Source organism: Oncorhynchus tshawytscha, linkage group LG19 (assembly GCF_018296145.1).
Source record: "Oncorhynchus tshawytscha isolate Ot180627B linkage group LG19, Otsh_v2.0, whole genome shotgun sequence".
Lineage (NCBI taxonomy): Eukaryota > Metazoa > Chordata > Actinopteri > Salmoniformes > Salmonidae > Oncorhynchus > Oncorhynchus tshawytscha.
In genome coordinates this window covers 38,244,670-38,258,002 of record NC_056447.1, presented here as the reverse complement: position 1 = coordinate 38,258,002, position 13,333 = coordinate 38,244,670, and the positions used below count along the sequence as shown (strand labels likewise).

Below are 13,333 nucleotides of genomic sequence, written 5' to 3'. Positions count from 1 at the left end.
TGTTCGTTATGATTTATGGTGAACATGAACTACTGTATCCAATGAATGCCTTGCCTTACAACTTATTAACTTGTGCCTCATCCAAGACTTACTTCCTGTGGCTAATTGTGTATGTGTCTGTGACGTGTCAGAGGGAGAACACTGGTCTGGTCTCTATGTTAGGCAGCAGACATGGCCACCACATCGCTTGGTTGGATGAGGAGGGCTTTTGGGGATAGGAGGAGGCGGGGGAGGAGGGGGAAGAGGGGTAGTGAGGGGGAAGAGGGGTAGTGCGTTCATGGAGAGGAATGGACAGCTTAATTAATAACCACTGTCCCCTTTCACCATGACCCCAGCCAGTCACACATACTCTTCCTACAACCCCAGACATTCAGATGCTCATTAGCAAATATTGATGGTTCTGTACTTTACGTGGAGATCAGAGAGAGGGTGAAGGCTGGGACTAGACTGGATTTACACAGGGGAAATCCACACTGAGAAATAAGGTAAGGACGAATGATAACTCAAACATGTATCACGTATAGCGAGCTGTAAAAAAAAATACTTGTCATAATTGGTGAGAGGGATAGGTTGACTCGTTGTGTAGGCTGACAAACTGGCGTTGACGCCCTCGTTGGGATCTTCATGTGGGCTGCGGTTTAATCTCTGGGGAAATTAGCCCTGAGTAATTCATTAAAGCTATGTCAGGTAAGATTTATAAATCCAATGGTTCACATCAGTGGTTGGAACTGAAATTATTTTCCAATCGTGTCATTCTAAACAGAACCATACATTTCTTTGTTCTGTTCCACTGTTCTGACCAGAAAAAAACAGTTTTGAACCCCCCAAAAAGTACCAATTTATATTGTTTCTTTTTAAACCGCTGAAATTGACATTTTATACATTTAGCTCAACATAAAATTACTTCACCAATCTGTGCGGTTAGAGCAGCTTGATATAGAGCAGGCAAGCTATAGTTGTTTACAAGCATTGGACAGATAAATGTAGGGCGCAAGATGCCACTGAAATTTTGCCTGTGGGGAGAGAGCGAAAGAGGTTTGAGGAGGAGCTTGGCATCTTGTTATGACATGCATTATTTCAATAAGTGTAACGTTGACTTAAGGAGTCAGGAAGCGAGTGCAGTTAGTGAGTTTAATATTAACGAACGTAGACCAATACAAAATGGCAGACAAGATAACATAACCAATACTGCCTGAGTGGTGAATACAATGAAGTGCCAGATAAAGTGGGAGTAATCAGGGAAGTGATGAAGTCCAAGTGTGTCTGATGAGGCGCAGGAGTGTGTAATGAAGGTTGCCAGGTGTGCGTAATGATGGGTTGCCAGGACCAGTGGTTAGTAGACCAGCAACGTTGACACAGAAGAGGGGGAGCAGATGTGACAGTACCTCCGCCGAGACGCCGCTCCAGCCACAGGATGACGACGGCCAGGAGGACGGTCCCGACGGCATGGAGCAGGTTGGTCCAGATGGCGAAGGTGGAATTCTCTGATTATGTTTTCATCAAAAATGGCATCCACCAGAACCCAGCACTGCTCCTCTGGACTATACCCCTCCCGGTCCACCAGGTACTGGATCTGACCCCACGACGTCCAGGGGAGGCGGAGGGGTGTCATGGGGGATGGCATTAGCCAGGGCACCAGGAACCACCAGCCTGAGGAGGGAAACATGAAAAGAGGGTCCGGTAGTTAGTGGGGAGCTGTAATCAGTATGTTACCTCATTGACCCTCCAGAGGACTTTGAATGGCCCCACAAACCGGGGTCTCAGTTTCCAGCAGGGCAGGCGGAGCGGGAGGTTCCTGGTGGAGAGCCAGACGCGATCACCAGGATGGAACACGGGAGCCTCACTATGGGAGCCTCACTGCGGTGGCAGTCCACCTGCTTCTTCTTCTGGCGGACGGCGCATTGGAGCCGGACGTGGACAGCTTTCCAAACCGCCTCTGCATGCCGGAACCACTCGTCCGCCGCAAGAGCGTCTGCCTGGCTCGGGGTCCACAGAGCCAGGGCCGGCGGGTACCCCAGGACGCACTGGAAGGGAGACAGCCTGGTAGAGGAGTAACAAAGTGAATTCTGGCCGTATTCAGCCCAAGGAAGGAATCGGGCCCACTCACCCTGCCGGTCCTGGCAGTGACTCCTCTGGACCCTCCCTAGCGCCTTGTTCATCCTCTCCACCTGACCGTTAGATTGAGGCTGGTACCCGGAAGTGAGGCTGACCGTGACCCCCAGCTTCTCCTTGAAAAACTTCTATACACGTGATGTGAATTGGGGATCACGATCAGAGACAATATCCTCCTGATGGCCATAGTGCCCGGAAGACCTGCTGGAACGATGCCTCTGCGACCTGGAGAGCAGTTGGGAGACCAGAGAGAGGGATGAAACGGTATGAATTTGAGAATCTGTCCACAACCACCAAAATGGTGGTGAAACCATCAGAGGAGGGGAGATCAGTGATGAAATCAATGGACAGATGAGACCAGGGACGCTGAGGCACAAGAAGGGGAAGGAGTTTCCCTGCTGGAGAGTGCCTGGGAGATTTAGATTGAGTACATACTCAACATGAGTTGACATAGTGTGCAACATCCTGCGCCAAAGTGGGCCACCAGTATTTCTCAGAAAGGGATTGAATGTTGCAGGTGATAACTGGGTGTCCAGTGGCGAGGGATGTGTGTGCCCCGGTCAGCAACCAATCTCTGACCCCCGTGGGAACGTAGATGCGTGCTGGAGGGCAGGTGGCAGGAGTGGGTTCTCTCCCCAGAGCCTGGCGGATGTCCACATCTACGTCCCAGAACATGAGGCCAACGATACGGGAGGACCAGTTGATGGGCTGGCAGACACTCACAGGGTCCTCTGCTGACATGGAAACACAGGGTGCGGGAAAGCAGGTCCTCCGACATCTTGGTCTCCAGGCGGTAATCCACCAGGAGATGATGGGATTATGGAGTTGGAGCTACGGGAGACCAAGAATGACTTTGTGCAAGGGTGCGGAGGTGGTGCTTGGGTCCCATGGTGAGAAGCTGTGACTGTGAGTAATAGTACCGGATCCCAACGGACGCAATGCTTGGACCGGAAACAGAGAAGAGAACGGGTATGAGGTGATGTGCAGGGAGGAGGCAAGGGCCTGGTCAATAAAATTCCCCGCATCACCGGAATCCACTAGAGCTGTAGAAACAATAGATGAGGGACAGCCAGCTAGTGAAATCGATACTCACGCCTAACCCAGGAAACGGATGATCACAGGGCCGTCCCTCTGCTCTCATGTATTCCGGGTTGAGACGTACCGGACACCATTGGAGGTGGTTCCCCTCCTGGCCACAATAGGGACAGAGCCCTAACTGTCTCTGACGGCGTCGCTCAGCCGCGGGTAGGCGTATGGCCCCTACCTCCATGGGTTCAGGCTCTGACTCAGAGCGGTCAACGGAGGACGGAGAGAGGCGATGGGGGTGCCGACGCTCCCGAAGAAGGTCTTCCCCAAACTGTTGCCACAAAGTTGGAGGCACAGAATCATCTACAATGTCATTGTATGCTGTAGCATTAAGATTTCCCTTCCCTGGAACTAAGGGGCCTAGTCCGAACCATGAAAAACAGCCCCAGACCATTATTCCTCCTCCACCAAACTTTACAGTTGGCACTATGCATTGGGGCAGGTAGCGTTCTCCTGGCATCCGCCAAGCCCAGATTCGTCCGTCAGACTGCCAGATGGTGGAGCATGATTCATTACTCTGGAGAACGCGTTTTCACTGCTCCAGAGTCCAATGGCGGCAAGCTTTACACCACTTGAGTAAAAGTAAAGATACCTTAATAGAAAATGACTCAAGTAAAAGTGAAAGTCACCCAGTAAAATCCTACTTGAGTAAAAGTTTTAAAGTATTTGGATTTAAATATACTTAAGTATCAAAGGTAAATGTAGTTGCTAAAATATAAGTATCAAATGTAAAATTATAAATCATTTTTAGTCCTTATATTAAGCAAACCAGACAGCATCTTTTCTTGTTTTATTTATTTACGGATAGTCAGGGGCACACTCCAACACTCAGACATCATTTGTAAACGAAGCATGTGTGTTCAGTGAGTCCGCCAGATCAGAGGCAGTAGGGATGACCAGGGATATTCTCTTAATAAGTGTGTGAATTGGACCATTTTCCTGTCCTTTTAAGCATTCAAAATGTAACGAGTACTTTTGGGTGTCAGGGAAAATGTATGGAGTAAAAATAGTTTTTTTTTTAACATTGTGAAGTGAAAGTAAAAGTTGATAGAAATATCAATAGTAAAGTAAAGTACATATACCCCAAAAATCTACTTCAGTAGTACTTTCAGATATTTAGTACTTTACACCACTGGAGATTACATGGCTCTGTGCTCGATTTTATACACCTGTCAGCAACGGGTGTGGCTGAAATAGCCGAATCCACTCATTTGAAGAGGTATCCAAATACTTTGGTATATATAGTGTATCTACTTCAATTACCTCTCATTGTGTATTTATTGCTCGTATAATTATTTATCTTTTCTGCATTGTTGGGAAGGGACCTTAAGTAACATTTAACTGTTAGTCTACACCTGTTGTTTACGAAGCATGTGACAAATAACATTTGACTTTATTTACTAGACTATGCTTCGGAAGGGGATGTGCAGGTAGCCTACACATGCACACACTGGCAAATAGTTTCAGCTGGCAGGCAGACACTGGAATTAGTTTCTGAGTGATAGAGTGAGGGCTTTGCATAGGCGCTTTGTTGAAATTTTTTGTGGAAAGTATAGGTCACTTTTGTTACCAGTTCTGATTCTGTTCCTCATAACAGAAAATAAATACCTTTTTTCTGTTCTGTTCCCTGAACCGGTTCCAACCCATGGTGCACATGGTGATTTACCTCCTCTCTGTTCACTGCAGCCTGATGTCAGTTAACGCCACCATGGGTGCTGCTAGTCAGTGATAGATTCAGGGAGTCCATGGAAAAGTTTGGGGAAAGGACTGTGTTTATTTTACTGTAATAGAGGAATAGAATAGCACCTGTGTTCTGCACAGGAACAGACCTCATTCAGAGGGGTTGGGTTAAATGCGGAAGACACATTTCGGTTGAAGGCATTCAGTTGTGCAATTGACTAGGTATCCCCCTTTCCCAATACAGAATGTAACCTAAAGACAATAATTGAGTAGTGTTCAGTGTGGTTATGGTTACACCAAAAGGGAAACAAGACATGACACGAGACAAGGTCCTGAGGAAATTACATTTTCAGTGGCTTTATGCAGCCAATCTTACCAAATGTAACCAGCGAAACACAAACTGAAATTAAATTATTTGACAATGCATGCTATTGTATTATACACAGCCTGTTATAGAAAGTAAATGTTGGCTTTCTCTACTGTTTATGCACCATTATTTTCAGCAATTCATTATCAAGCACAGTAATTCAATAAGTATTGGATTATCCAATGAGGTGTTTTGAGGAATTAGAATACTATAATACTGGGAACCTCAATTTGAGACTTTCGTTCATTCCAGTAGCCAAGAGACTTGGAAGTCTGTCAACGCAAGACTACTGTATAGTAAACACTTTAAGACTACTGTATAGTTAACACTTTAAGTGGATGGCAAGTGTACTCCACCACAGTAGGCTACTTCACTGTTAATAAACCAAGATAGCTTTGCCCAGCACATTAGTGTTGTATGGTCCCTACCAGAATTTCTATAAGCACCTATCTTACCCCTCTCCTTCACCTCCTACGGGGCACACCCAGGATGTCACCTCACCTTGGCCTGTATGGAAAGAGGACCTGTCAGGTGTGTTGGTATCAAGACTTAGTACCTGAGACTTAATTACTGTACATTGATAGGGGGCAGTCAGAGGGTAATACTGTCTTACCCTGGTCAACGGCTATTGTAGCACTGGGGAGAGTTGCGAGGGAGGTCCCATATACTGTAAACACAGAGGGATGCATTCAATTTTTTTGCAGTAAGTGAGGATTTTCTTTTAATAGGATGAATTAAGCCATTTACATTACTTCATAAGAATTGTAGAGGTATGGCCATTGTTAAATTTGGATAAATCTGCAAATATCATAATTACCACAATGTAGAATAATGCATTGCCAATGAATACAGTGCCTTCAGAAAGTATTCATACCCCTTGACTTATTCAACATTTTGCTGTTACAACCTGTATTCAAAATGTATTAAAAATAATAATAATCTCACCCATCAACACACAATACTGTCACGGCTGTTGAAGGAGGAGGACCAAGGTGCAGCGTGGTATTCTTTATTTAAGATGACGCAGACAAAAACAATAAACACTACAAACAAACCGTGAAGCTAAAGGCTGTGCCCTAAACAAAATCAACTTCCCACAAAGAAACAACGATAGACAGCTGTCCCCGATTGAGAACCATACCTGGCCAAAACATAGAAATACAAAAATCATAGATAACAAAACATAGAATGCCCACCCCAAATCACACCCTGACCAAACCAAATAGAGACATCAAAAGGCTCTCTAAGGTCAGGGCTTGACAGTACCCCCATCCCCAAAAGGTGCGGACTCCGGCCGCAAAACCTGAACCTATAGGGGAGGGTCTGGGTGGGCATCTATCCGCGGTGGCGGCTCAGGTGCGGGACGCAGACCCCGCTCCACCTCTGGCTCACCCCGCTTTGGTGACGCCTCTGGTGTGGGGAACCTCGCTGCTGCCCCCGGACTGGGCACCCTCGTTGCGGGCCCCGGACTGGGCGCCATGGATCATCACTGGAGGCTTCGTGCTATGGATCATCACTGGAGGCTTCGTGCCATGGATCATGACTGGAGGCTTCGTGCCATGGATCATCACTGGAGGCTTCGTGCCATGGATCATCACTGGAGGCTTCGTGCCATGGATCATCACTGGAGGCTTCTTGCCATGGATCATCACTGGAGGCTTCGTGCCATGGATCATCACTGGAGGCTTCGTGCCATGGATCATCACTGGAGGCTTCGTGCCATGGATTATCACTGGAGGCTTCGTGCCATGGATCATCACTGGAGTGGAGAGACACACAGGAGGCCTGGCTCTGGGAGCAGGCACAGGATTCACCAGGCTGGGGAGGCATACAGGAGGATTAGTTCTTGGCAGAGGCACAGGACTCACCAGGCTGGGGAGATGTACAGGAGGCCTTGTCCTTGGCCAAGGCACTGGATACACTGGGCCATGGAGGCGCACTGGAGGTCTCGAGCTAAGAGCCTGCACAACCCGTCCTGGCTGAATGGTGACTTTGGCCCGGCACGTGCGTGGGGCAGGCAAAGGATGCACTGGGCTGTGCAGACTCACTGGAGACAGTGTGCAGAGCCGGCGCAGGATATCCTGGGCCATAGAGACGTACTGGAGGTCTGGAGAGCAGGGCTGCCACAATCCGTCCTGGCTGGATGCTCACCCTAACCTGGCAGATGCGGGGAGCTGGGATGTAGCACACCGGGCTAAGAACGCATACTGGAGACACTGTGCGCTCCACCGCATAACATGGTGCCTGACCAGTATGACGCCCGCCACGGTAAGCACAGGGAGTTGGCTCAGGTCTCCAACCTGACTCTGCCACACTCCCTGTGTTACTGCCTCTCGGGCTTCCTTGCCAGGCGTGTTCCCTCATAACGTTGCCGTTCCGCTCTGCTTCTACCTGCTCCCAGGGCAGGCTATCCTTCCCGACCAGGATCTCCTCCCACGTCCAGGATCCCTTGCCATTTAAAATGTCCTCCCATGTCCAGTCCTCCTTCTTACCATGCTGCTTGGTCCTTTGGTGGTGGGAAGTTCTGTCATGGCTGTTGAAGGAGGAGGACCAAGGTGCAGCGTGGTGAGTGGACATATTCATTATTTAAGATGACGCCGGCAAAAGCAATAAACACGACAAACAAACCGTGAAGCTAAAGGCTATGTGCCCTAAACAAAGTCAACTTCACACAAAGAAAGAAGGGAAAATGGGCTACCTAAGTATGGTTCCCAATCAGAGACAACGATAAACAGCTGTCCCTGATTGAGAACCATACCCGGCCAAAACATAGAAATACAAAAATCATAGATAACAAAACATAGAATGCCCACCACAAATCACACCCTGACCAAACCAAATAGAGACATAAAAAGGCTCTCTAAGGTCAGGGCTTGACAGTACCCCCATCCCCAAAAGGTGCGGACTCCGGCCGCAAAACCTGAACCTATAGGGGAGGGTCTGGGTGGGCATCTATCCGCGGTGGCGGCTCAGGTGCGGGACGCAGACCCCGCTCCACCTCTGGCTCACCCCGCTTTGGTGACGCCTCTGGTGTGGGGAACCTCGCCGCTGCCCCCGGACTGGGCACCCTTGTTGCGGGCCCCGGACTGGGCGCCATGGATCATCACTGGAGGCTTCGTGCTATGGATCATCACTGGAGGCTTCGTGCCATGGATCATGACTGGAGGCTTCGTGCCATGGATCATCACTGGAGGCTTCGTGCCATGGATCATCACTGGAGGCTTCGTGCCATGGATCATCACTGGAGGCTTCGTGCCATGGATCATCACTGGAGGCTTCGTGCCATGGATCATCACTGGAGGCTTCGTGCCATGGATCATCACTGGAGGCTTCGTGCCATGGATTATCACTGGAGGCTTCGTGCCATGGATCATCACTGGAGTGGAGAGACACACAGGAGGCCTGGCTCTGGGAGCAGGCACAGGATTCACCAGGCTGGGGAGGCATACAGGAGGATTAGTTCTTGGCAGAGGCACAGGACTCACCAGGCTGGGGAGATGTACAGGAGGCCTTGTCCTTGGCCAAGGCACTGGATACACTGGGCCATGGAGGCGCACTGGAGGTCTCGAGCTAAGAGCCTGCACAACCCGTCCTGGCTGGATGGTGACTTTGGCCCGGCACGTGCGTGGGGCAGGCAAAGGATGCACTGGGCTGTGCAGACTCACTGGAGACAGTGTGCAGAGCCGGCGCAGGATATCCTGGGCCATAGAGACGTACTGGAGGTCTGGAGAGCAGGGCTGCCACAATCCGTCCTGGCTGGATGCTCACCCTAACCTGGCAGATGCGGGGAGCTGGGATGTAGCACACCGGGCTAAGAACGCATACTGGAGACACTGTGCGCTCCACCGCATAACATGGTGCCTGACCAGTATGACGCCCGCCACGGTAAGCACGGGGAGTTGGCTCAGGTCTCCAACCTGACTCTGCCACACTCCCTGTGTTACTGCCTCTCGGGCTTCCTTGCCAGGCGTGTTCCCTCATAACGTTGCCGTTCCGCTCTGCTTCTACCTGCTCCCAGGGCAGGCTATCCTTCCCGACCAGGATCTCCTCCCACGTCCAGGATCCCTTGCCATTTAAAATGTCCTCCCATGTCCAGTCCTCCTTCTTACCATGCTGCTTGGTCCTTTGGTGGTGGGAAGTTCTGTCATGGCTGTTGAAGGAGGAGGACCAAGGTGCAGCGTGGTGAGTGGACATATTCATTATTTAAGATGACGCCGGCAAAAGCAATAAACACGACAAACAAACCGTGAAGCTAAAGGCTATGTGCCCTAAACAAAGTCAACTTCCCACAAAGAAAGAAGGGAAAATGGGCTACCTAAGTATGGTTCCCAATCAGAGACAACGATAAACAGCTGTCCCTGATTGAGAACAATACCCGGCCAAAACATAGAAATACAAAAATCATAGATAACAAAACATAGAATGCCCACCACAAATCACACCCTGACCAAACCAAATAGAGACATAAAAAGGCTCTCTGAGGTCAGGGCTTGACAGTACCCCCATCCCCAAAAGGTGCGGACTCCGGCCGCAAAACCTGAACCTATAGGGGAGGGTCTGGGTGGGCATCTATCCGCGGTGGCGGCTCAGGTGCGGGACGCAGACCCCGCTCCACCTCTGGCTCACCCCGCTTTGGTGACGCCTCTGGTGTGGGGAACCTCGCCGCTGCCCCGGACTGGGCACCCTTGTTGCGGGCCCCGGACTGGGCGCCATGGATCATCACTGGAGGCTTCGTGCTATGGATCATCACTGGAGGCTTCGTGCCATGGATCATGACTGGAGGCTTCGTGCCATGGATCATCACTGGAGGCTTCGTGCCATGGATCATCACTGGAGGCTTCGTGCCATGGATCATCACTGGAGGCTTCGTGCCATGGATCATCACTGGAGGCTTCGTGCCATGGATCATCACTGGAGGCTTCGTGCCATGGATCATCACTGGAGGCTTCGTGCCATGGATTATCACTGGAGGCTTCGTGCCATGGATCATCACTGGAGTGGAGAGACACACAGGAGGCCTGGCTCTGGGAGCAGGCACAGGATTCACCAGGCTGGGGAGGCATACAGGAGGATTAGTTCTTGGCAGAGGCACAGGACTCACCAGGCTGGGGAGATGTACAGGAGGCCTTGTCCTTGGCCAAGGCACTGGATACACTGGGCCATGGAGGCGCACTGGAGGTCTCGAGCTAAGAGCCTGCACAACCCGTCCTGGCTGGATGGTGACTTTGGCCCGGCACGTGCGTGGGGCAGGCAAAGGATGCACTGGGCTGTGCAGACTCACTGGAGACAGTGTGCAGAGCCGGCGCAGGATATCCTGGGCCATAGAGACGTACTGGAGGTCTGGAGAGCAGGGCTGCCACAATCCGTCCTGGCTGGATGCTCACCCTAACCTGGCAGATGCGGGGAGCTGGGATGTAGCACACCGGGCTAAGAACGCATACTGGAGACACTGTGCGCTCCACCGCATAACATGGTGCCTGACCAGTATGACGCCCGCCACGGTAAGCACGGGAGTTGGCTCAGGTCTCCAACCTGACTCTGCCACACTCCCTGTGTTACTGCCTCTCGGGCTTCCTTGCCAGGCGTGTTCCCTCATAACGTTGCCGTTCCGCTCTGCTTCTACCTGCTCCCAGGGCAGGCTATCCTTCCCGACCAGGATCTCCTCCCACGTCCAGGATCCCTTGCCATTTAAAATGTCCTCCCATGTCCAGTCCTCCTTCTTACCATGCTGCTTGGTCCTTTGGTGGTGGGAAGTTCTGTCATGGCTGTTGAAGGAGGAGGACCAAGGTGCAGCGTGGTGAGTGGACATATTCATTATTTAAGATGACGCCGGCAAAAGCAATAAACACGACAAACAAACCGTGAAGCTAAAGGCTATGTGCCCTAAACAAAGTCAACTTCCCACAAAGAAAGAAGGGAAAATGGGCTACCTAAGTATGGTTCCCAATCAGAGACAACGATAAACAGCTGTCCCTGATTGAGAACCATACCCGGCCAAAACATAGAAATACAAAAATCATAGATAACAAAACATAGAATGCCCACCACAAATCACACCCTGACCAAACCAAATAGAGACATAAAAAGGCTCTCTAAGGTCAAGGCGTGACAAATACCCCATAATGACAAAGTAAAAATGTGTTTTTAGAAATGTTTGCAAATGAAATACAGAAATACCTTATTTACAAAAGTATTCACACCCTTGAGTCAGTACTTTGTAGAAGCACCTTTGGCAGTGATTTCGATTGTGAGTCTTTCTGGGTAAGTCTCTAAGAGCTTTCCACACCTGGATTGTGTGTGCAACATTAGCCCATTATTATTTTCAAATTTCTTCAAGCTCTGTCAAATTGGTTTGTATATCATTGCTAGACAACCATTTGTAGGTCTTGCCATAGATTTTCAAGTAAATTTAAGTCAAAACTGTTACTCGGCCACATGCACTGTCTTCTTGGTAAGTAACACCAATGTAGATTTGGCCTTGTGTTTTAGATTATTGTCCTGCTGAAAGACGAATTAATCTCCCAGTGTCTGGTGGAAAGCAGACTGAACCAGGTTTCCCTCTAGGATTTCGCCTGTGCTTAGCTCTATTCTGTTTATTTTTATCAGAAAACAACTCCGTAGTCTGTGCTGATGACAAGCATACCCATAGCATGATGCAGACACCACTATGCTTGAAAATATGGAGAGTGGTACTCAGTAATATCTTGTATTGGATTTCCCCAAACATAACACTTTGTATTCAGGACAAAAAGTAAAGTATGACTTTAGTGCCTTATTGCAAACAGGATACATGTTTTGGAATATTTGTATTCTTTATAAGTTTCCTTCTTTTCACTCTGTCAGGTTAGTATTGTGGAGTAACTATAATGTTGTGTTCCATCCTCAGTTTTCTCCTATCACAGCCAATAAACTCTGTGACTGTTTTAATGTCATCATTGGCCTCGTGGTGAAATCCCTGAGCGGTTTCCTTCCTCTCTGGCAACTGAGTTCGGAAGTATGTCTTTATCTTTGTAGTGACTGGGTGTACTGATACACCCTCCAAAGTGTAATTAATCATTGCCCCATGCTCAAAGGGATATTCAATCTCTGCTTTTTTTACCCATCTACCAATGTGCATCAAAGCTGGGACTGAAAGAATGAGAAACAGCTTCTATCTCAAGGCCATCAGACTGCTAAACAGCAATCACTAACTCAGAGAGGCTGCTGTCGACATTGAGACCCAATCACTGGACACTTTAATAAATGGATCACTAGTCACTTTAAACAATGCCACTTTAAATAATGCTACTTTAATAATGTTTACATATCTTACATTACTCATATCACATGTATATACTGTATTTTATACCATCGACTGCACCTTGCCTATACCGCTCGGACATCGCTCATCCATATACTTATATGTACATATTCTCAGTCATCCCTTTAGATTTGTGTGTATTAGGTAGTTGTTGGGGAATTGTTAGATTACTTGCTAGATTTGTGTGTATTAGGTAGTTGTTTGGAATGGTTAGATTACTTGTTAGATATTACTGCACTGTTGGAACTAGAAGCACATGCATTTCGCTACACTTGTATTAACATCTGCTAACCATGTGTATGTGACCAATAAAATTGGATTTGATTGGATTTGAATGGGTGCCCTTCTGCATTGGAAAACATCCCTGGTCTTTGTGGTTGAATCTGTGTTTGAAAATCACTGCTCGACTGAAGGACCTTACAGATAATTGTATGTGTGGGGTACAGAGATGAAGTGGTCATTCAAAAATCATGTTAAACACTATTATTACACAGAGAGAGAGTCCAAGCAACTTAGTATGTTACTTAAATTTTTACTCTTAAACTTATTTAGGCTTGCCATAACCAAGGGGTTGACTACTTATTGACTGAAGACATTTCAGGTTTTCATTTGTAATTAACATAAAAACATTATGGGGTATTGTATGTAGGCGAGTGAAAGAAAAATCTAATTTTAATCCATTTTAAATTCAGTATGTAACACAACAAATCGTGAAAAAAGTCAAGGGTTGTGAATACTTTCTGAAGGCTAAAGAGTTGTCCATGAGGTATTTAACACCAAGTAGCTTA

General features: G+C 48.4%; 1 protein-coding gene across 2 annotated transcripts in view; it reads left to right on the top strand.

Moving 5' to 3' along the window:
• Positions 1-334: 334 nt before the first annotated feature.
• LOC112218727 (bile acid receptor) overlaps positions 335-13,333 on the top strand; it is a 36,061-nt gene continuing 23,062 nt past the window's right edge. For both annotated transcript variants that reach the window (XM_024379783.1, XM_024379782.1), the window contains exon 1: positions 335-485. The gene's annotated coding sequence lies outside the window, so the exon portion shown is untranslated. The remainder of the gene's footprint in view (positions 486-13,333) is intronic.